At 43.9% G+C, this 21299-nt stretch overlaps 1 protein-coding gene across 2 annotated transcripts in view; it reads left to right on the forward strand.

Moving 5' to 3' along the window:
- The window catches only part of LOC140482470 (gap junction gamma-1 protein-like), a 63099-nt gene that overhangs the window by 16986 nt on the left and 24814 nt on the right, over positions 1–21299 (forward strand). Inside the window, exon 2 of one of the 2 annotated variants that reach the window (XM_072579994.1) lies at positions 16380–16432. The exons of the other annotated variant lie outside the window; for it this stretch is intronic. The gene's annotated coding sequence lies outside the window, so the exon portion shown is untranslated. The remainder of the gene's footprint in view (positions 1–16379; positions 16433–21299) is intronic. 2 annotated transcript variants of the gene reach the window in all.

Here is a 21299-nt window from a genome sequence, read left to right on the forward strand (position 1 = left end):
ACCAGTTCTATCACTGAGTACAAATCCCCCACCTTTTGCTCATACCTTTGCACTTTTATTTTCCCCTAAATACTCATCCAATGCCCCTCTTGAATGTCTCAATTGAACCCCTATCCACCACATTACTAGGCAGTGCAATTCAGATCCTGGCTACCTGCTGAGTGAAAATAGTTTTATTTCACATCATCCTTGCACCTTACTTTAAATCTATGCCCCCTTTTTTTTTAGAAACAAGATAAGGAACACTGAAAGAACTGCGGATGCTGTAAAACAGAAACAGAAGTTGCTGGGAAAGCTCAGCAGGTCTGGCAGCATCTGTGAAGAGAAATCAGTTAATATTTTGGGTCTGGTGACCCTTAAGGGTTAGCTCTGATTTCTCTTCACAAATGCTGTCAGACCTGCAGAGCATTTCCAGCACCTTCTGTTTTTGTTTCTAAAGTAGGTGAGGAGAACCTGTTCCTTCTCTAACTAGCCAGTTCACGACTTTGAAAAATGTTATTAAATCAGCTTTTAGCCGCCTCCTGTCTAAGGAGGACAGTGCTTCAATTGATCCTCATCCCTGGAACCATCCTTGTCAATTGCTTCTGTACTCTCTCCAATATACTCACATATTTCCTATAACCTGGTGCCCAGATCTGTACACAAATTCCAGCTGAGATCTAACAAATGTGCAGTATTGGAATAAAGACTTGCTTGATCTGTTTCTTTTCATTAATTTAGGAACAAATAGTGCTCAGGACATAAGGGAGAACTCTCTTGCCTGGCTTCCAAGTTAACGTTTGAGTTATTGGGATGGGTGTATGAAGACTATCCATTTATATTAACATTCCTGATTAATTCCGAGTTCAAATTGCAACTGGGCTGTTGGAGAGTAAATTCAGTTTAAGACCAACAACTAACCTGAGAAGGAAAACTTGGTCTCTGTAATGAGTGACCAGAAAGCCGATGGGTTCTCATAAAAACTCCAACTGGTTCGCTCGTGTCCTTTAGGAAGGAAGTCTGCCTGTCTTTGTAGGTTTTTTATTTGTGTGGCTAATTGGAAGTGAAAGAATTTGGGGCCTCCAGAAGTAAGTGTGGTTTCTATATAATCACTGCTCATGTACGACTCAGTTTACAGGTTATCCAGACTTCCAGACTCCGTTTAATAGGCTCAGCATGCATTCCAGTACGCACAGCACAAAACTGGGTGAATTCATAGCCTTCAGACACATGCCCTGTGAGGGCTGCCGGCTGAACAAGGGAGACACAAAAGGAACTTTTCTCAAAAAACAGAAATCACCACGTTGCACAGAGAGAGAGTAGGTCTGGCAGAGTTAGAGCTGAGTTTCCCTAACCGGTTTTCAAACCCTGAGCTGAAGCTTGTGCACAACAGTTATCCAGATGCCTCTTGTTGGATTTTATAGATGGCAATAAATCTGCAGGGAGAACAAACCCTGTTCGAAAGACTGGAATATCAGCTTCCTTGGTTGCTGCACTTTGCCTGGCTCTGGTCAGCATTGGAGAAAGAGAGGGGAGGAGAGTCAGGGTAGATGGGATAGGGAGAGGGAGTCAGGGTCTTTGATCACATTCCATATAGCACAAGCATTTTCACATTGTGCAGTGAGTCCATTAGAACATTTTCTCTTTGGAGTTAGTTACTGTGGTGTTCCATCACTATCAGTTTTGAATTCAGAGAGTTGTTAAGGAAAATGATTCACCTCTACGTTTGAAATTAAAGGATGGTGATGGTATAATTGGCAGTGTGTCAGTATTAACCGGGGGTCCGCGGAAGTATGTTAGTATTTACAGGAGATCCCTGGCGAGGGGGGTGGGGGGAAGTGAGTTAGTATTTACAGGTGATCTGTGACAGGGGGAGTGTGTCAGTAATTACAGTGTAACCTGGGAGGAGTGAGTCAGTATTACATGAGATTGGCAGATGGGGAGGGGGGTGGTTGTCACTATTTGCAGTCTGTCCCGGGGAGAATGGGGTCGGGGGAGCTATGGTGTTGTCAGTATTTGCAAGGGAGTATGATTGACTGTATTACTCTTCAAAATATCTGGCACAGGCTTTGTGGGCAGAACAGCTTCCTGGGTCTAGATTAGAGTGGTGCTGGAAAAGCACAGGAGGTCAGGCAGCATCTGAGGAGCAGGAAAATCAACGTTTCGGACAAAAGCCCTTCACGAGGACTGAAGGCAAGGAGCCACCAGGGTGGAGAGATAAACGGGATGGGGGGCTGGGGGGAGGTAGGGGTGGGGGGAAGGTAGCAAAGAGTACAATAGGTGGAGGGGGGTGGGGATGAAGGCGATAGGTCAGAGAGGAGGGTGGAGCAGATAGATGGGAAGGAAGATGGACAGGTACATGGTTGAAGAGCTTCAGGGCAGAAGAGATGACCTGGGGGTTGCAATGAGAGGGAGACTCACTGAGATTCTTGTGGAGAGAGGAGGAACAGCCTCCTGAGCTGTTCTAAATTATTTATGAGAATTGCAAAGAGTCATGGTTAACGACACTTCAGAGGTGTCACAAAACAAAATCTGCACGAGGGCACATTTTCCCAAAGGGGAGTCCAGCTGCCTTCAGCATGCCCCTACCCCCTACATGGTCCCTTCCACACTTACTGACTCACCTTACACTGTACAGAATCACTGAATCCTGCAGTGATTTAAACAATTTGTAACAACACATTCAATAGTAGAAACTGTACATACTTAAAACTGCTTTACCTTGTATCAATAAGTGTGCACTTGGTCGCTATATAATCAGAGAGCTAAGTACTGCCAATTAACAATATTTACTCCGGGGTTCAGCTGCTGAGTAGAGAAATGGATTGTTGGGCTGTTAGTCCAACCTTGTTTCACATTCTGCCTACTTTGATTTGAATCCAGGGTTGAATCAGTGCATCGTGAAAGAGGTTCTTCAGCCCATTGAGTCCAGGCCAGTTCCCCTCAGAGCAACCTAGTTACCTGCATTCCCCCACTGTATCCCTATCATTCTGCAAGTTTATCTCCCAAAGTCTCCATTGAACCCCTATCAGTATCCACATGAAATTCCCCACTTGTGGAGAAACCTAGTTTCAGGTCATTATCACTGATAAGACCATAAGAGATAGGAGCAGGGTAGGCCATTTGGCCCCTTGAGCCTGCTCTGTCATTCAATAGGAGCATACCTGATCTGACATTCCTCGCATCCACTTTCCCGCCTTTTTCCCCTTATCCTTGGGTTTCCCTGACTGACCAAGAATTCATCTATCTCAGCCTTAAATACACACAGGGACTCTGTCCACACAGCTCTCTGTGGCAAGGCATTCCAGAGGCACTCATTACTCTAGGAGGAGAAATTCCTCCTCATCTCAGTCTTAAATTGGCGCCTCTTTATTCTGAGACTATACCCTGCGGCCCTAGACTCTCCCATGAAGGAATTGTCCTCTCAGCATTTACTCTGTCAAGCTCTTAATAATTCTTAATTTCAATGAGATCGTCTCTCATCATTCTAAATTCCACAATGTTTTAAAACAAAATTCCCATCTCAAAACCTTAAATTTGCGTCTCCAAATTGTTGTACCATTATTAATGAGGACAGCTGTCCTTTGTCTGTGGATATTGTTAATCAACATGTTTCACACTTCAAGAGCTAGTAGGACTTAAACCCAGGTCTCTTGGTTCAGAGATAGGGAAACTACCATTGTCCCACAAGTGTCTTTGTCTTACTTTATCCGAACCTATCATAATCTTGTTGTCCTGTATCAAATCTCTCCTCAATCATCTTGGCTCCAAGGAAAACAAAAACTCCCCATCCCTGGAGTCATATCAGTCAACCTCCTCTGTACCCTCCTAAAGTTTGGTGACTTGAACTGGATACAATACTCAAAAAACTTGATAAAGCATAATGCTACTTCTGTACTTCTGTACTCAATATCTCTACTTATGAAGATCAATAGATAAGGAAAAATCATTTTTGCATGTGTACAAACACCTATGGCATGCCCATTTGCAATCATACAACCCACCAACAAATTCAGGAGGAGACCACTCAACTCCTTGAAACTTGCTCCCCCAATCAATTAGCTGATGTGTGACCTGAGCGCACATATACCCACTAACCTCAGGAAGGATATTGGCTTTGGAGGGAAACTCCAGTTGGGAGTGCTGTGAGCAGATCTGGGCACTACACCTTAGCAAGGATATATTGGCTCTGGCGAACAGTTCTGAAGTCGGGTCACTGGACCCGAAACGTTAATGCCCATTTCACTTCACTGAAGCTACCAGACCTGCTGAACTTTTCCAGCTATTTCTGTTTTTATTTCTGATTTTCAGCATTCACAGTTCTTTCAATTTTGAATAATTGTTCATTTTAAATTGGAATGTAAATAGGTAATTGATCATTAACAGATTATTGTTAACCAAAGGCATTAAGAGGATAGAAGGTAGGAACAGGAATAGGCCATTCAGCCCCTCAAACTTATCTACCATTCAAAGAGGTCATGGCAGATCTGTGGCCTCATGTCTATCTGCCTTTGGCCCATATCCCTTAATACCTTTTGCTTAACAAAGTTTTATCTATCTCAGATTTTAAATTAACAACTGATCCAGCATTGACTGCCATTTGTGGATGAGAGTTCCAAATATCTGCTATCCTTTATGTGTAGAAGTGCTTCCTAACATCTCTCCTGAATAATCTGGCTGTAATTCTCAGACTCTGCCCCTAGTTCTAGATTGTCTAACCAGTTGAAATAATTTCGCTTTATCTCCCCTGTCTTTTCCTGTTAATATTTTGAAGACTTTGACCAAGTATTACTTAGAGAGAATTGTAAGGGATAGGATTTATGAACATCTGGAGAGGAATAATGTGATCAAGGATAGTCAGCATGGTTTTGTGAAGGGCAGATCGTGTCTCACAAACCTTATTGAATTCTTTGAGAAGGTGACTAAGGAGGTGGACGAGGGTAAAGCGGTAGATGTGGTGTATATGGATTTTAGTAAGGCGTTTGATAAGGTTCCCCATGGTAGGCTACTGCAAAAAATACGGAGGTATAGCATTGAGGGTGAGTTGGAGGTTTGGATTAGGAATTGGCTGGCTGGAAGAAGACAGAGGTTAGTAGTTGATGGTAAAGGTTCATCTTGGAGTGCAGTTACTAGCGGTGTTCTGCAAGGATCTGTTTTGGGACCATTGCTGTTTGTCATTTTTATAAATGACGTGGAAGAGGGGCTAGAAGGTTGGGTGAGCAAGTTTGCGGATGATATGAAAGTCGGTGGAGTTGTTGACAGTGAAGAAGGATGTGGCAGGTTACAGCGGGATATAGATAAGCTGCAAAGCTGGGCAGAAAGGTGGCAAATAGAGTTCAATGTGGGTAAGTGTGAGGTGATTCACTTTGGTATGAGTAACAAAAAGATGGGGTACTGGGCTAATGGTCGGATACTTGGTAGTGTGGATGAGCAGAGGGATCTTGGTCCCATGTACACAGATCTCTGAAAGTTGCCACCCAGGTAAATAGTGCCGTGAAGAAGGCATATGGCGTACTGGCTTTTATTGGTAGAGGAATTGAGTTCCGGAGTCCTGAGGTCATGTTGCAGTTGTATAAGACTCTGGTGCGGCCGCATCTGGAGTATTGTGTGCAGTTTTGGTCGCCATACTATAGGAAGGATGTGGAGGCACTGGAACGGGTGCAGAGGAGGTTTACCAGGATGTTGCCTGGTATGGTAGGAAGATCATATGAGGAAAGGCTGAGGCACTTGGGGCTGTTTTCATTGGAGAAAAGAAGGTTTAGGGGTGACTTAATAGAGGTGTACAAGATGATTAGGGGTTTAGATAGGGTTGACCATGAGAACCTTTTTCCACGTATGGAGTCAGCTATTACGAGGGGGCATAGCTTTAAATTAAGGGGTGGTAGGTATAGGACAGATGTTAGGGGTAGATTCTTTACTCAGTGAGTCGTGAGTTCATGGAATGCCCTGCCAGTAGCAGTGGTGGAATCTCCCTCTTTATGGGCATTTAAATGGGCATTGGATAGGCATATGGAGGATAGTGGGCTAGTGTAGGTTAGGTGGGCTTGGATCGGCGCAACATCAAGGGCCAAAGGGCCTGTACTGCGCTGTATTTTTCTATGTTCTATGTTATTCCCTTAAATATGTACATTCTAATTTGTGTCATTGCTCCTTGTAACACCTGAGGTCCAGGTATCATTCTTATAAACCTACATTGTATTCCATTCAAGGCCACTATATCCTTCCTAAGGTTAATGGGTATACGCACTCCAGTCACGTATCAGCCCTGATCTAGTTGCATGGAGGAGCAAGTTTTGAGGGACTGAATGGCCTCCTCCTGGATCAGGTGGTGTGTTGTACGATTACAAATGCACACGTCTGTATGTATGTTTGTACACATGAATATATGTATGTGCATGAGCCAATGTGTGGATATGTGTCTGCCTGGATATTTGCTGGGAACAATAGGAACTTCTACGTTACAAAGCAATGCATGAATTTGCATGTGGAGCAAGATGCTACCTCCTTGGGCCATCTATGTACCTATTTTGTGTCACACATCATCTATTTCCCTGTCCCCAAAATTGTGATGAGTAAAGATGATCTGGGAACAGGAAATGGCTCATTCAAACTGACTTGAAATTATTGACTCATTTTATTTTGATTTATGTTTCAAAAACCGGATACAAGCAAGACATCTCAACCAGCAGGTGTTTGATGGAGCTATTATTCTGTATCTAACCCCGTGGTGTCCCTGTCCTGGGAATGTTTGATGGGGACAGTGTAGAGGAGGTTTACTCTGTATCTAACCCTGTGCTGTCCCTATCCTGGGAATGTTTGATGGGGGGACAGTGTAGAGGAAGCTTAACTCTGTATCTAACCCTGTACTGTCCCTGTCCTGGGAGTGTTTGATGAGGGACAGTGTAGAGAAGCTTAACTCTGTATCTAACCCTGTACTGTCCCTGTCCTGGGAGTGTTTGATGAGGGACAGTGTAGAGGAAGCTTAAATCTGTATCTGACCCTGTACTGTCCCTGTCCTGGTAGTGTTTGATGGAGGACAGTGTAGAGGAAGCTTTACTCTGTATCTAATCCTGTGCTGTTGATGCCCTGGGAGTGTTTGATGGGGATAGTGGTAGAGGGAGTTTTACTTTCTGTTTAAAAGAATGGAAGGAGTTCTGTATCTAACCACTGTGTTGTATCTCAGTTGGATACAATGCTTATTCACAATATACTGAGGAACGGGGGGCCATGACATGTGCCACATCTAGATGTGATGTTTTTCATAGAAATCTGTGCTGTTGGTTGCTTTGCTTCCGATTGAGTAAGTTTTTATGACACAGAGTTTTCCTGTCAGGACCTGTTGGAGAATAAGGTTGCACTTGAACATAAAATAATCTAAACCAGCCTACCTTTGTGAGCAATTCCTTATCTTCAAACAGGGATGAAATGAACAATGTGAACCCGACGTTCCCAGCGCAAGTCATGCTGCACCGGTACTTCCCACCCTCAGCTTCTTGTGTATTTAAGAGATATTTCTCCGAACAGGTTTTGCTTCTGCTTTGTTTCATGGGATATGGGTGTCACTGGTCAGGCCAGTATTTGTTGCACCAAAATGCAGTGGCTTGTGAGGCCATTTCAGAGACAGTTAAGAATCAATTGCATCACATCTGGAGTCACATGTAATCCAGACTGGCAGGTTTCCTTCCTTTAAGGACATGAGTGAACCAGGTGGGATTTTACAATGATCAGTAAAGTTGTCATAATTCCTATCATATGTTCAGCACACCCTCCAATTTTCTTTGCCCATTCGTGGGATGTTGGCTGGGCTAATAACATTTATTGCCCACCCCCAAGTTGCCTTTGAGAAAGTGAAGGTGAGCTTCCTTCATGAAACTGCTGCATTCCAAATGCTGCTGTAGGTTAAACCCACAATGCTGTTATGGAGAGAATTCCAGGATTTTGACTCAGTGACACTGAAGGAACAGCAATATATTTCCAATTCAGCATGGTGAATGGCTTGGAGGGGAGTTTGCGGGGGGTGATATTTCCATGCTTTTTGTCCTTCCAGAAGGAAGTGGTTGTGGGTTTGAACGATGTTGTCTGAGGAGTCTCGATGCATTTCTGCAGTGTATTTTATAGGGGGTCCACAATGCTGCTGCTGAGTGTTGGAGGTGGAGGGAGCAAATGCTTGTGATATAGTGGCAGTCAAGTGACTGCTTTGTCCTACATAGTGTCAAGCAGTTTTGGAGCTGCACCCACCCTAGGCACGTGGAGAGTATTCTGTCATACTCCTAACGTGAGTTGTAGATAGTAGGCAGACTTTGGGGAGTTGGGAAGCGAGTTACTTTCTGTGGGATTCTTAGTAACTGACCTTCTCTTAGAAACACGAAAGCACAGAAAGTGGAAGCAGGAGTAGGCCATTTGGCCCTTTTGAGCCTGCTGTGTCAAACAATGTGATCATGGCTGATCATCCAACTCAGCCCTCATTCCACTTTCACCCTGTATACTTTGATCCCTTTAGTCCTAAGAATTATGTCTAAGACCTTCTTGGAAACATTCAATGTTTTGCCCTCAATCGCTTTTTGTGGCAGTGAATTCACAGGCTCACCACTATCTGGAGAAATTTCTCCTTATCTCCGTCATTAATGGCCTACCTCGTATCTCTGGGCTGTGACCCCTGGCTTGGACTCCCTGGTTATCAAGGGCATCCTTCCTGCATTTAATCTGTCTGGACCTGTTAGAATTTTATATATTTCTATGAGATTCCCCCTCACTCTTCTAAATTCCAGTGAATGTAGTCTTAACTGATCCAATCTCTCTTCATACATCAGTCCTACCATCTCAGAAATTAGTCTGGTAAACCTTCGTTATATTCCCTCCATAGTGAGAAAATCCTTCAATCAGATAAAGAGGCCAAAATTGCACACAATAGACCAGAATTGCACACAGCAATTGTATCATATTGTTTAAATGGTGAGTCCAGTTTAGTCTCCGGTCAATAGTAACCTGTCAGGATGTTGATAAGTGATGCCAGTGAATGTCACATAGTGATAGAACATAGAACATAGAACATAGAAGAATACAGCGCAGTACAGGCCCTTCAGCCCTCGATGTTGCGCCGATCAAAGCCCACCTAACCTACACTAACCCACTATCCTCCATATACCTATCCAATGCCCGCTTAAATACCCATAAAGAGGGAGAGTCCACTACTGCTACTGGCAGGGCATTCCATGAACTTACGACTCGCTGAGTGAAGAACCTACCCCTAACATCAGTCCTATATCTACCCCCCCAAGATTGTCAACAAGAAACAATAGTCAATGGCTGGCATCTGTGTGGCACACATGTTACTCATCATTTATCATCCTAAACCTGGATATTACCCATGTATTGCTGCATTTGGACACAGACTGATACAGTGTCTCAGGGGTAGTAAATGGTGCTGAATATTACGCAAGCACCACTGCTCATCCTTATTTCTGACCTTATAGTAGACGGACCATAAGACAATAAGATATAGGAATAGAATTAGGCTATTTGGCCCAAGAACTCTGCTCTGCCATTTGATCATGGCTGATATGTTTCTCAACCCCATTCTCCTGCTTCTCCCTGTAACACTGGATCCCCTTATTAATCAAGAACCTATATATCTCTGTCTTAAATATACTCAATGACTTGGCCTCCACAGCCCTCTGCAGCAATGACTTCCACAGATTCCCCACCCTCTGTAGAAATTCCTCCTCATCTCAGTTCTAAAGATTGTCCTTTCACTCTGAGGTTGTGCCCTTGGGTCCTAATTTCTCCTACTAGTCGAAACATGTTCTTCATTTCCATTTATGCAGGCCTCTCAGAAATCTGTAAGTTTAAATCAGATCCTCCCTCTTCCTTCAATACTTCAACTTCAAATGTGTCAAGATACTGGTATGATTGATTAGCTTCTGTTAGGCTGGGCCGCGTCCATCAAAAACACGTTTGACTTCCGGCAGTAAGGATAACTTGTGATTTGCATCATTGCACACAAACACTGATTTCCAAATGTCTAGAATGAGTAGTGTTGTGACCTATTCAAAGTACTTGGAGGGTGAAATCATTACTCAATGCTCAGTGGTAAAAGTACCTTTATGGAAAGGAACTTACATTGAATTATATAGCGTCTTCCACAACCTCAGTATTCCATGAATTATTAGCCAAGTTCTTCCTGAACACTGCCTGTTGGAATGTAGAAAACATGGCAGAAACTTGCCTCTATCTGCTCTCTCAGGTGGTTCAATGATCTCTGGGCACTGAAGGCAGATGTATCCTTCCTGTTAATGACAACAATTTATTCATGAAGAACCTTTAATAGAGTGAGATGCCCCCAGGTGCTTCACAGGTGTGTTATAAAACAAAGGGACATATAATGTTCCAAAGAAGTGCAATGCAAACTCGAGGAACAACACCTCATTGTTTGCTTTAGGCACTTTACAAACTCAATGTCTCAAAATTTGAATTTCATAACCTTAGAAACTGATCAAGTTAAATCAATTCTCTAATTTTCCTACATGCCCCTCCTCCCAGTATTGTCTTGTTTCTGTCTTGTTTACTTTGCTCTTTGTAGAGATGCCCTGTTCTCTCCCATTCACGCATTAATTTACAGTCATTTTACATTCTCTTCTCTTTCTCCACCACGAGCATTCCCTTTGATGTTTTACTTTGAACCTCCATACACCTGATCTCTTGTTCCTCCTTTGCATCTGTTAAAAGTATGAACAATAACTTTTCCCAACTCCTTTCAGTTCTGAAGATGAGTGATTCTGGAATGAATGCTTTTATTGCCACATGCATATGGGAAAACACGATGAAAGATGGTTTGTTGCCACAATCTGGCACCATTTTGGATGACAAAATGAATAAAAAGAAATTACTTAAATACATCTCCAACTTCTGTTCAATTGACAGAAAAAAAAGCCAGAAAATTAAGATATAATGTACAACTTTACAGTCCTTCTTGTCAAGCACAGTTCCAGGTTTTCTTAAGATCTCTGGGATTTCTGCAAGGTGTTCCGGTTTCAGGACTTCAATGAGTCCTTGTTGTAAATTCACTTCCACTGCCTCGTGGCTTCAGAGTCCCAATCCATGCCCACTGTGCAGTTGTAGCTGCAGTCTCTGCCATCACCAGGAGTCCCGATCCATGCCCACCGTGCAGCTGGTCCAGTCTCTGCCATCACCAGGAGTCCCGATCCATGCCCACCGTGCAGCTGGTCCAGTCTCTGCCATCACCAGGAGTCCCGATCCATGCCCAACGTGCAGCTGGTCCAGTCTCTGCCATCACCAGGAGTCCTGATCCATGCCCAACGTGCAGCTGGTCCAGTCTCTGCCATCACCAGGAGTCCTGATCCATGCCCACTGTGCAGCTGTAGCTGTAGTCTCTGCCATCACTAGGAGTCTGGATCCGGGCCCACCATACAGCTGGTCCAGTCTCTGCCTAGTTGATGCCATTGACAAGATGATGATGCAGTAAATAAGAAACAAAGATGACAAAAATGAAAGAGAAAGAAGGATATGGCCGACCTGGACCAGATGGACTCAGGAACCAAAACACTTCCTACTTTGCTAGCGCTGCCAACTTGGAACTGACTTGAATTGCTACCTGTTTCCCTCTTCACAAATGCTATCAGGCCTGCTGAGTTTCTCCTGTCAATTACTGTTTCTGTTTGTTTCACATAAGGAGGTATTGGGTCAGATGACAGTATCCTAAGACCATAAGAAACAGGGACAGAAATGTGCCTTTTGGCTGCTCAAGCTTGCTGTGCTATTCACTTGGATCTGGGCTGAACCCACATTCCTTATGTACACTCTCCTTCATTTCCCATTACCGTTGAATCTATCTTGGTCATAATCTCGGTTAAAGAGCTAAATATTAAGGAGTGTCATAGATTCGGAGAGGCAACAGGCCCCTCTTTGAACCATAGAGTCCCTGCAGTGTCGTTGCTGTCCCATTGCTTTCTTAAAATGCCCTTGCTCTTCCTATACTCCACTAGTGCCTCCGTTGATTTGCATTATTTGTGCCTTTTCAAAACCTACAGTAGAGTTTGTAATATTCCGAGACAGCCAGGGTTCTTTGGGCGTATTGCCCCTCCTCTTCACCCTCGCCATTGTAGCACTCCCTCCATAGCCAGAGTGTCCTTCCTCAGGTTCTGGACTCCCCCACACAGAGGAGGCCTCCTTCATGTCTTGTCTTCAAGAGGCCCATCAAGTCACTTTTCAATAGGATCAGAGCTGGATCGATTCATTTCAAATTCCGCATTTCCATCTACTCCTCCAATAACTATCCATTCCTCTGCCTAACGAGGGTCCATCTAACTCCACTGTAAAAATATTTAAGGAGCCTGCCTCCACTGCCTTCTGAGGCAGAGAGTTGAAACGTCATAGGGCAAAATCACACAGGGACATCAGCCATTGGTGGGATTTGTGTCAGAATCAGACGAGAGGTTGATTGTGGTCTCTCTTGATGTCTTGTGCACTTTTCTGCATCTTTTATGCATTTGTTGAGCCAAGCAGCCAGTTGTCAATTAAGAGGGATTGTTATTTGTTAAATGAAATGTTGCTCCCTAATACTCAGTCTCCTATCTTACCAAACTCGCTAATTGGGGAAGGTGTGTATTATCGCTGGACTGTTAATCCAGAGAGCCAGGTAATGTTTCAGGTTCAAATCCTGTCATGTCAGATGGTGGAATTTGAATTCAACAAAAATCTGGAATTAAGAGTCTAATGGTGACCATGAAGCAATTGTTGATTGTTGGCAAAACCCATCTGGTTCACTAATGATCCTTCTTCAATTAAACTGCCATCCTTACCAGTGTGGCCTATACGTCACTCCAAAACTACAGCAATGTGGTTGATTCTTAACTGCCCTCTGGGCAATTAGGGATGAGCTGGCACAACCAGCAACGCCCTCATCGCATGAATGAATAAATAACAAAACTAATAAGCTGGGCATTGAGAATTCTCAACATGACAGTACCTGGCAACTTCAGCTTATTGCTGGTTTTAAGGAGCCACAATGTTGCTCAGAGTCGAGCAGAGTCTCGGACACAATGCACAGGCGTCAGTCACACACATCCCTCATCAACAGAAATTTGCCAGTCCCTCTCAACCAACCTGGAACATTTCCAATTCATTCGTCGGACACTGTGGAAGCACAGAGCTCCTTCACAGTAATCAGGATTGAAAAGCTGCTGCAAGAGCACTATGGGAGCAGGGGCAGGCACCTACCTCACCGTTTGCATCCCAGAGCTGCTTGCTTACTCTCTCAGTGCACACTCACTGAACACCTATCTGCATGATCACAGCCTCCCAGCCTTACCGGGCCAATTTGTGCGTGCACACAACCAGGCAGCTTGTCCTCCATCTGGCAGGTGCCCATCTTGCTATGCTGCAGCTTGTCTCATTAATCTCACATTCACTCCATAACAAACACACTGCATGTGCAGCAAGCAGGCAGCCCTGTCTCAGTCTCAGGGGAGCAGACCTCACTGAAGCCCATGGAGGCACCTGTCAGTGTGGGGGTCCCAGCACTGTCAGTCAAGGCCTCCCATACCAGTCCAGGTGATTGACCACAATCAGGTGCCTGGTCGGGATGACATCACCTCTGCAGTGGGGACCATACCTCAATATTGCAGGGACGTGGTTCACGCTCTGTCCAGATTGTCTGTAGTAACCAGTCTGAGGCAGGAGTGTTAGGGCCTGTGAGGTCGGAAAGATGCGCAATCATCGATCAGGTCTGTGCATTTTCTGGGGCTCTCAAGGCAATGGGCCATGCTCAGTCCATCAGACAGTCCACACAAACAAAGGCAAAAGGTGGATGATGTGTCATGGGGACTGCTGTCATAGGAGGAAGACTCAGGAGCCTATTGGGCGAGTGGTGCTGGAAAAGCACAGCAGGTTAGGCAGCATCTGAGGAGCAGGAGAATCAACATTTCGGGCAAAAGCCCTTCATTTTCCTGAAACGTTGACTGTCTTGCTTCTTGGATGCTGCCTGACCTGCTGTGCTTTTCCAGCCCCACACTCTTTACTGTAATCTTCAGCATCTGCAGTCCTCACTTGTGCGTAACCTAAAGGGAGCTGCAGGCTGTGGGAAAGATGGATAAAAAATCTAAAGGAGGCAACGGTATTTGTAAAGGGAGGTGTGGAATATGGTAAAGCATGGATGGGAACAGGGTCATGCAGAAGTTAGAAGGAGTTGCCCATGATCAGGAGCACCCTGGCTTCAAAAGGGAAGACAGTGTATGTTCACACCTGGCACGGTCACCCCATATGCCAGGGTTTGAGAAGGGGCAGGCCAGCAGTTGAAGTCTCATGTAGACTGGTTGGGATGGGCAATGTACAAATAGGGCTTGCAGGCTGAGCTATCAGGAAGGGGTCATTGATGCTTGGGGTCTCCCCAGTATGTTCAGGCAGAGGTTGGATGCCACTGGTTGGGGAGCACCCACTGTCACCTTCCATCGTGCTAGAAATCGGCAGTAGGCAATGGGGAAGAAGATGACTGTGACCATACTTGGTGTAGACAGTGAGGGAAGAATTGAATGACGTGAAAGTGGGGGGCAGGGCTGTTGATGTTGGTGCAAATGGAGGAAAGGTGATGATTTAATTTGATTATTGTCACATGTACCAAGATACAGTGAAAAGTATTGTTTTATGTGCTATCCAGGTAAATCATACTTTACATAAATACATCAGGGTAATAGAACAGAATGCAGAATATCACGTTACAGCGACAGAGAAGGTGCAGAGAAAGATTAACTCTAATATATGAGAGGCCCGTTCAAAAGTCTGATAACAGCAGGGGAGAAGTTTCCCAGGTGAGCTAGGCAGCAGCACAGAGGTCATGCAGGTTTAGTGTTGTAGGAGATTGAGGGAGAGTGACAGCGAGTGAAGGAAGATAATAAATGTTGTAGAGCATGAGCCTGAGCAGTTTTATTTGACAAAGACTGAGTGAACATGACTGACCTTTTTGGAATCAAAAGTCATATTGGACTTGAAACATTAACTCTGACAGATGCTGCCAGACCCCCTGAGCTTATCCAGCACTTTCTGTTTCCTTTCTTTAATTGTCTGATCTATGCCTTTAGAAACGCTGGGATCACAATTAAAGATTGTGAATTGTTTGGATTTGAAGGGGTTCAGTTACATAGATCTTTAAAATGAGCAGGTGCAGAAAATAATCAAGAAAGCTCATGGACTGCCAGCCATTATATCCGGAGGACTGGGGTACAAGGATGCAGAAGTTGTGCTGCAGTTATACAAATTCCTGGTGAGAGCCCACTTGCGAGTACTGTGAGCAAAACTGGGCACACAGGATATCTTCACCTTGGAGAGAATACAACAAAGGTTTACAAGAATGATACCTGGACATCCAGAGAGATCATACAAATGAAGCCTTTTATCTCTAGAATTTTAGAAGGTTGAAGATGATCTGAATGAAATCTTCAATATGGTGTGCCAATTGAAGACTGAGATGAGAAATTTCTTCTCTCAGAGGTTGTGAGTCTTTGAAACTACTTGTGTATATTTAACACTGAGATAGATTCTTGATAGTAGGGGAGTCAAGGAGTTCATGAAAAATGGATGTGGGGAATGTCAGAGCGGCCATGATCCTGTTGAATGGTGGAACAGGCTCAAGGGGTCAAAGACTTACTCCTGTTCCTGTTTCTTATGGTCTTATATTAATAAGAGAGTACAGGGTAGATGAAGATAAACTATATCCACTGGTTGGCGATTTGAGAATTAGGGGGCATAGTCGATAAATTAGGGCCAGACAGTTCAGGAGAGATGTTAGGAAGCGCTTTTACATACAGAGAGAGGGTGGTAGAGGTTTGGAACTCTTTTCCACAAATGGCAGTGAATACTATAACAGTAGTTAATTTTAAATCTGAAATAGATAAATTTTTCTTAAGCAAATTTAGTCAGGGACATGGTCAAAGGTAGGTATACAGAGTTCGGCTGCAGATCAGGCATGACCTTATTCAATGGTGGAACATGCTCAAGGGACTGAATGGCCTACTCCTGTTCCTATGGGAGTGCTAAATTGCCAAGTGGGAAGCAAGATGAAGCAGTAAATAGCTCTCAGATATTAGTCACCAGCAGAGCTGGCCTGTTTTGAAATGTAAGCTGTTTTGATGCATGCACAGACAAGTTAGCACAGTATTGGGCAAAAGGATTATTATCCCAGACTTGACGCATCATTGATTCATTGTTTTGAAGTGGAATTTTTTTTCCTCAGGATTTACTGAGTGAAACGTGTTGCTCAAGGGGAGGGTCTTAATTTTTAAATAGCTGGGTGTCTTTTTTAGTTCAGATCAGTCCCTGTTGGATGCCATGATAGCAGGGAGTGCTCATTGCAATATTTTAAAACTGTTTTTTCTCTTTTGCACTGTAAGGAGTTGGTTTTCGAAGAGTTTGGACCAAGGCCAGTTATTGACCCAGTTTTACGGTAAGTTACGCAACTTGCTTCCCTTTGCACACGTTTGCTTATTAAAGTTGGGTCTGAAAAGTTTGTAGTGGGATCTCTGTCTCCTCTAGCAACTTCTTTTCCCAATTCCCACACGTGTGCACTTTGCAAAATTTCCACTGGGATTAGATTGGTGACTGGGCAGAGGTCTGTAAATATCAATGGAGTTCAGTGTAGAAAATATTTCCAGTTGTGAAGTGGGGTGTAACACTAAGATGCCATCAAATTAAGGACAGACGTGAATAAGGCTGACAGGGAATTGAGAAGAATCCTCTTTACCGGGAGAGTTGTGACGGTGTGAAACTCGCTCCCACAAGGCAATGGTTTTCAGTTTAAAAAAAGCACAGATGCTTTTGAAGGAGAAACTCAATAAGCACACGACAGCAGAAGAAAGGTAAATGAATAAAGTGTGGAGCTGGAAAGGCCCAGCAGGTCAGGCAGCATCGGAGGAGCAGGAGAATTGATGGTTCAGGTCAAGACTGAGAAGAATTAGCTGAGGGGTGAGATGCAGTAGGTGACAGATGGATCGTGTAGACTACAAATAAAGTAGACCAGTTGGCCTATGTAAATGTGAAGCTACTGAAGACTCCCAATGTTTTGCACTCTGTTGGGTTCGGTGTCTAGCTCTCTATTTCTCTCTCACTATCTGTCCCCTGGCTCAGCCCAAGATTAACTTGCTGTCAGGAGATAAAGTTAAAATAAGAAATTATTGGCATGAGCTCCACATCAAGTAAAATAAACTGTGATCTTAGAGAATAAAAATAGAGAATTCTGGAGAGTGAAATGGAGTTAATGTTGCAAATCCAGTCTGACTCTCTTTTGAAACTGAATAGGATGTAAAATAGTTGTTTTTATACTTTTGACACAGTGAGAGGGAAGATTGAGGGGGACAGACTGAGTATCCCCATTAAGCCAAAAGACAAGGGGAGTGCTAGTGGTGGTAAAGGGCAGATAGAGATGTAAAGTGTGTGTAAATAAACATCTGAAAAGGAGAAAATGGATCCCCTATGCTGAGAACAAAGCCAACAAGATGCATATAGACATGACTGGGGATATTAAGAAAAACAGTGTACAGAGTACAAAAATAGTGAGGTTGTGGAACTCAGTATTGTGTGTTAGAGGCTGTAAAGTGTCCAAGAGGAAAATGAGGTGTTGTTCCTCAAGCTTGTGTTGAGTTTCATTGGAATAGTGTAGCAAGCCCAGAGTAGAAATGTATGAGAGCAAGGTGATCTATTAGTGATGATATTGAGATTATTTGTCACACAAAGAAGTCTCCTGATAGAGGAAATAATACATCATAAAGTTAGGTTATCTAAATCATATTCTTCCTTTCTAATTTTCACATTCTGCTTCCTTGTCTCATTCCATCCTGCTGCTTTTTAAGGGCAAGGATTATTGATCAAAGAACCATTATAGAATCATAGAGAAATACAGCACAGAAACAGACCCTTAGGTCAACTCATCCATGCCGACCAGATATCCCAACCTAATCTGGTCCCGCTTGCCAGCACTTGGCCCATATCCCTTCAAATCTTGTTATCTTGTTATCTGCTTGTGGAGCTGAATGCCTGATATCAATGATTAAGAGGAGGGAACTAAATGTAATATCGCTAAGTTTGCAAGACAGCACAATGCTGGATTGGAGAGTGAGCTGTGTGGAGGATGCAGAGATGCTTCAGTGAGATTTGGACTAACCAGTGTGCAAATGCATGGCAGATGCTGTATAATGGGGATAAATAAGAGGTTATCCACTTTCAGAGCAAAAAACAGGAAGACAGATCATTATCTGATGGGTGATAGTTTGGAAAGGGGGAAGGGCAATGAGTGGGGTGTCCTTGTACACCAGTTGCTGAAAGTAAGCGTGCAGGTGCATCAGACAGTGAAGGAAGTAAATTGTATGTTGGCCTTCATAGTGAGTGGATTTGAGTTCAGGAGCAGGGATGACTTGCTGCATTATACAGGGATTTGGTGGGACCACACCAGTAGATTTTTGTGCAGTTTTGATCTCTCTATCTGAGAAAGTATACTCTGGGTATAGAGGGAATGCAGCAAAGGTTGACCAGATTTATTTCTGGGATAGTAGAATTGGTATGTGAAGGGAGACTGGTTTGGCCAGGACTATATTCATTGGAGTTTACAAAAATGAGGGGGACCCCATTAGAAACTTAATTCTAACAGGAGTAGACAGGAAGTCTAGACCATGGCTATAGTTTAAGAATACGGAGACCATTTAGTATTGAGATGAAAAGTGTCTTCACCCAGAGAGTGGTGAGCCTGTGGAATTCTCTGCTACAGAAAGCAGTTAAGGCCACAATATTGAATGTTTTCAAGAAAGATTTAGATATAGCTGTTGGGGCTAATGCAATCTAAGGATATGGGGAGAAAGAGGATACAGGGGATTTAATTGGATGATTAGTCCTGATCACCTTGGGGTGTAGAACAGCCTGAAGGGCTGAATGGCCTATTCCTGCTCCTATTTTCTATGTTTCTGTGTTCTGACATTGATTATTAAGCCTCAGGGCTTTATGTAGGTCCTCTCCACCATGTCTAAACAAGATTCAGTTTCTTGTCTAGAAGTACCATGTTGTAACTCTTAGTGAATATGCCTGTTTGTCAATTGTGTTCACCCTCCTGCCTTGGATATTTGAAGTTGATCAAACATTTTGAAATAAAAGTTTCATCAAGGCTGTGAAAAAATGAACTATCTTTTTGCACAACCTTGAGTAGAAATTGAGTTCAAAATATGTGGATTCCGCGTCCTCTTGCCCACATCCAAAAAAACGTGTCCGGAGTCTTGACTGAGGCACCTTGAATCATAGAATCCCTACAGTGGGGAAGCAGTCCTTTGAGTCCAACCCTACAAAGAGCATCCCACTTAGACCCCACTTCCCTGCCATTTCCCACACAGATTCACCTGAGGGTGGGGTTGAACCTGGGACCCTGGACTTTGAGAAGCAGCAGTGTTAACCACTGAGCCACCATGCCATTTCAGGTATTTTCCAAATGTTGGCCTAGGGGCACTGGGGAGAGCTCCCTGCTCCTCTTCAAGATAGTGAGAATGAGATCCTTCATATCCCAAGAAGGCAGTCTGCGATCTTGGTTTCGTATCTCATCTGAAAAGTAGAGCTTCCAACAGCACCTCATCTAATAGGCACTACACTGTTACTCCGATCGCTGGGTGTGATCCAATAACATTGGAAGTTGGAATTCAATTGAAGATGTTGACCCTCATGTGCAATGCATATTGTCCAATGAGGATGAGCACATGTGATGCCATTGTAATTGAATACCTTTCTGGCGCATTTCGAATAGATGTTCAGAAGTTACAAAACAGCATAAATCAATGACTGGGGCAAGAAGTGGCAATATTGTTGGGTTGGTTAACTGGTTAACTACCCTTCAGGGAAGGAAAACTTCTGTCCTTAGCTAGTCTGGTCTACTTGAGACACAAGACCCACAGCAACAGCCTTCCGAAATGGCCCAAAGCAGTTCAGCTTTTTCAGAACCCGGTTTGAAAACTTAGCCAAGGGGGTTAGTGTCCTCATGTCTACTTAAGGCTGAGTGGAAGGGATTCTTCATTAGTCAGGAAATCAAGTGTTACAGGGGAATGTAGAAGGAGTGGAGGTGTGGTTATATTGGATCAGCCACAAACCTATTGAATGGAGGATTTAATACAGGGCCTGACTTAATACAGGACCCATGGCAGGGGCTAGTGGTTTGAACTCACGTGAGAGGCAGCAGTGAATATGTTTCTGAAATTTCCGAGTAGATGTGGAAGAGTTTGAAGGAGACTGTTCCTTGATCATTCCTCATTTTGTTGCTAGACTCACTGCACAACCTGTCAGCCAGTCACCGCACTCAATAATTCCCAAACTGCAACAACTCAAACCAGCCTCGTCCTACCCTGCGTGCTGGACATACCTGTGGTGTCAGATTTGGTGTCAACATGATACAGGTTGATCTTGTTTGTGTTCCTATTTCCTCTAAGTGATTCTGTGTACAGCATTGTGCCTGGTTCTAGACACCACAGGTTTGGAACTTAATGTGAAGGTTTCAGAAAGAGAGCAATAAAGACAAAAAATATACATAGAACATAGAACATAGAACAATACAGCACAGAACAGGCCCTTCGGCCCACGATGTTGTGCCGAACTTCTATCCTAGATTAAGCACCCATCCATGTACCTATCCAAATGCCGCTTAAAGGTCGCCAATGAATCTGACTCTACCACTCCCTCGGGCAGCGCATTCCATGCCCCCACCACTCTCTGGGTAAAGAACCCACCCCTGACATCTCCCCTATACCTTCCACCCTTCACCTTAAATTTATGTCCCCTTGTAACACTCTGTTGTACCCGGGGAAAAAGTTTCTGACTGTCTACTCTATCTATTCCGCTGATCATCTTATAAACCTCTATCAAGTCACCCCTCATCCTTCGCCGTTCCAACGAGAAAAGGCCGAGAACTCTCAACCTATCCTCGTACGACCTACTCTCCATTCCAGGCAACATCCTGGTAAATCTTCTCTGCACCCTCTCCAAAGCTTCCACATCTTTCCTAAAGTGAGGCGACCAGAACTGCACACAGTACTCCAAATGTGGCCTAACCAAAGTCCTGTACAGCTGCAACATCACCTCACGACTCTTGAATTCAATCCCTCTGCTAATGAACGATAATACTCCATAGGCCTTCTTACAAACTCTATCCACCTGAGTGGCAACCTTCAAAGATCTATGTACATAGACCCCAAGATCCCTCTGTTCCTCCACCTGACCAAGAACCCTACCATTAACCCTGTATTCCGCATTCTTATTTGTTCTTCCAAAATGGACAACCTCACACTTGGCAG

This window comes from Chiloscyllium punctatum, chromosome 10 (assembly GCF_047496795.1).
Source record: "Chiloscyllium punctatum isolate Juve2018m chromosome 10, sChiPun1.3, whole genome shotgun sequence".
Classification (NCBI taxonomy): domain Eukaryota; kingdom Metazoa; phylum Chordata; class Chondrichthyes; order Orectolobiformes; family Hemiscylliidae; genus Chiloscyllium; species Chiloscyllium punctatum.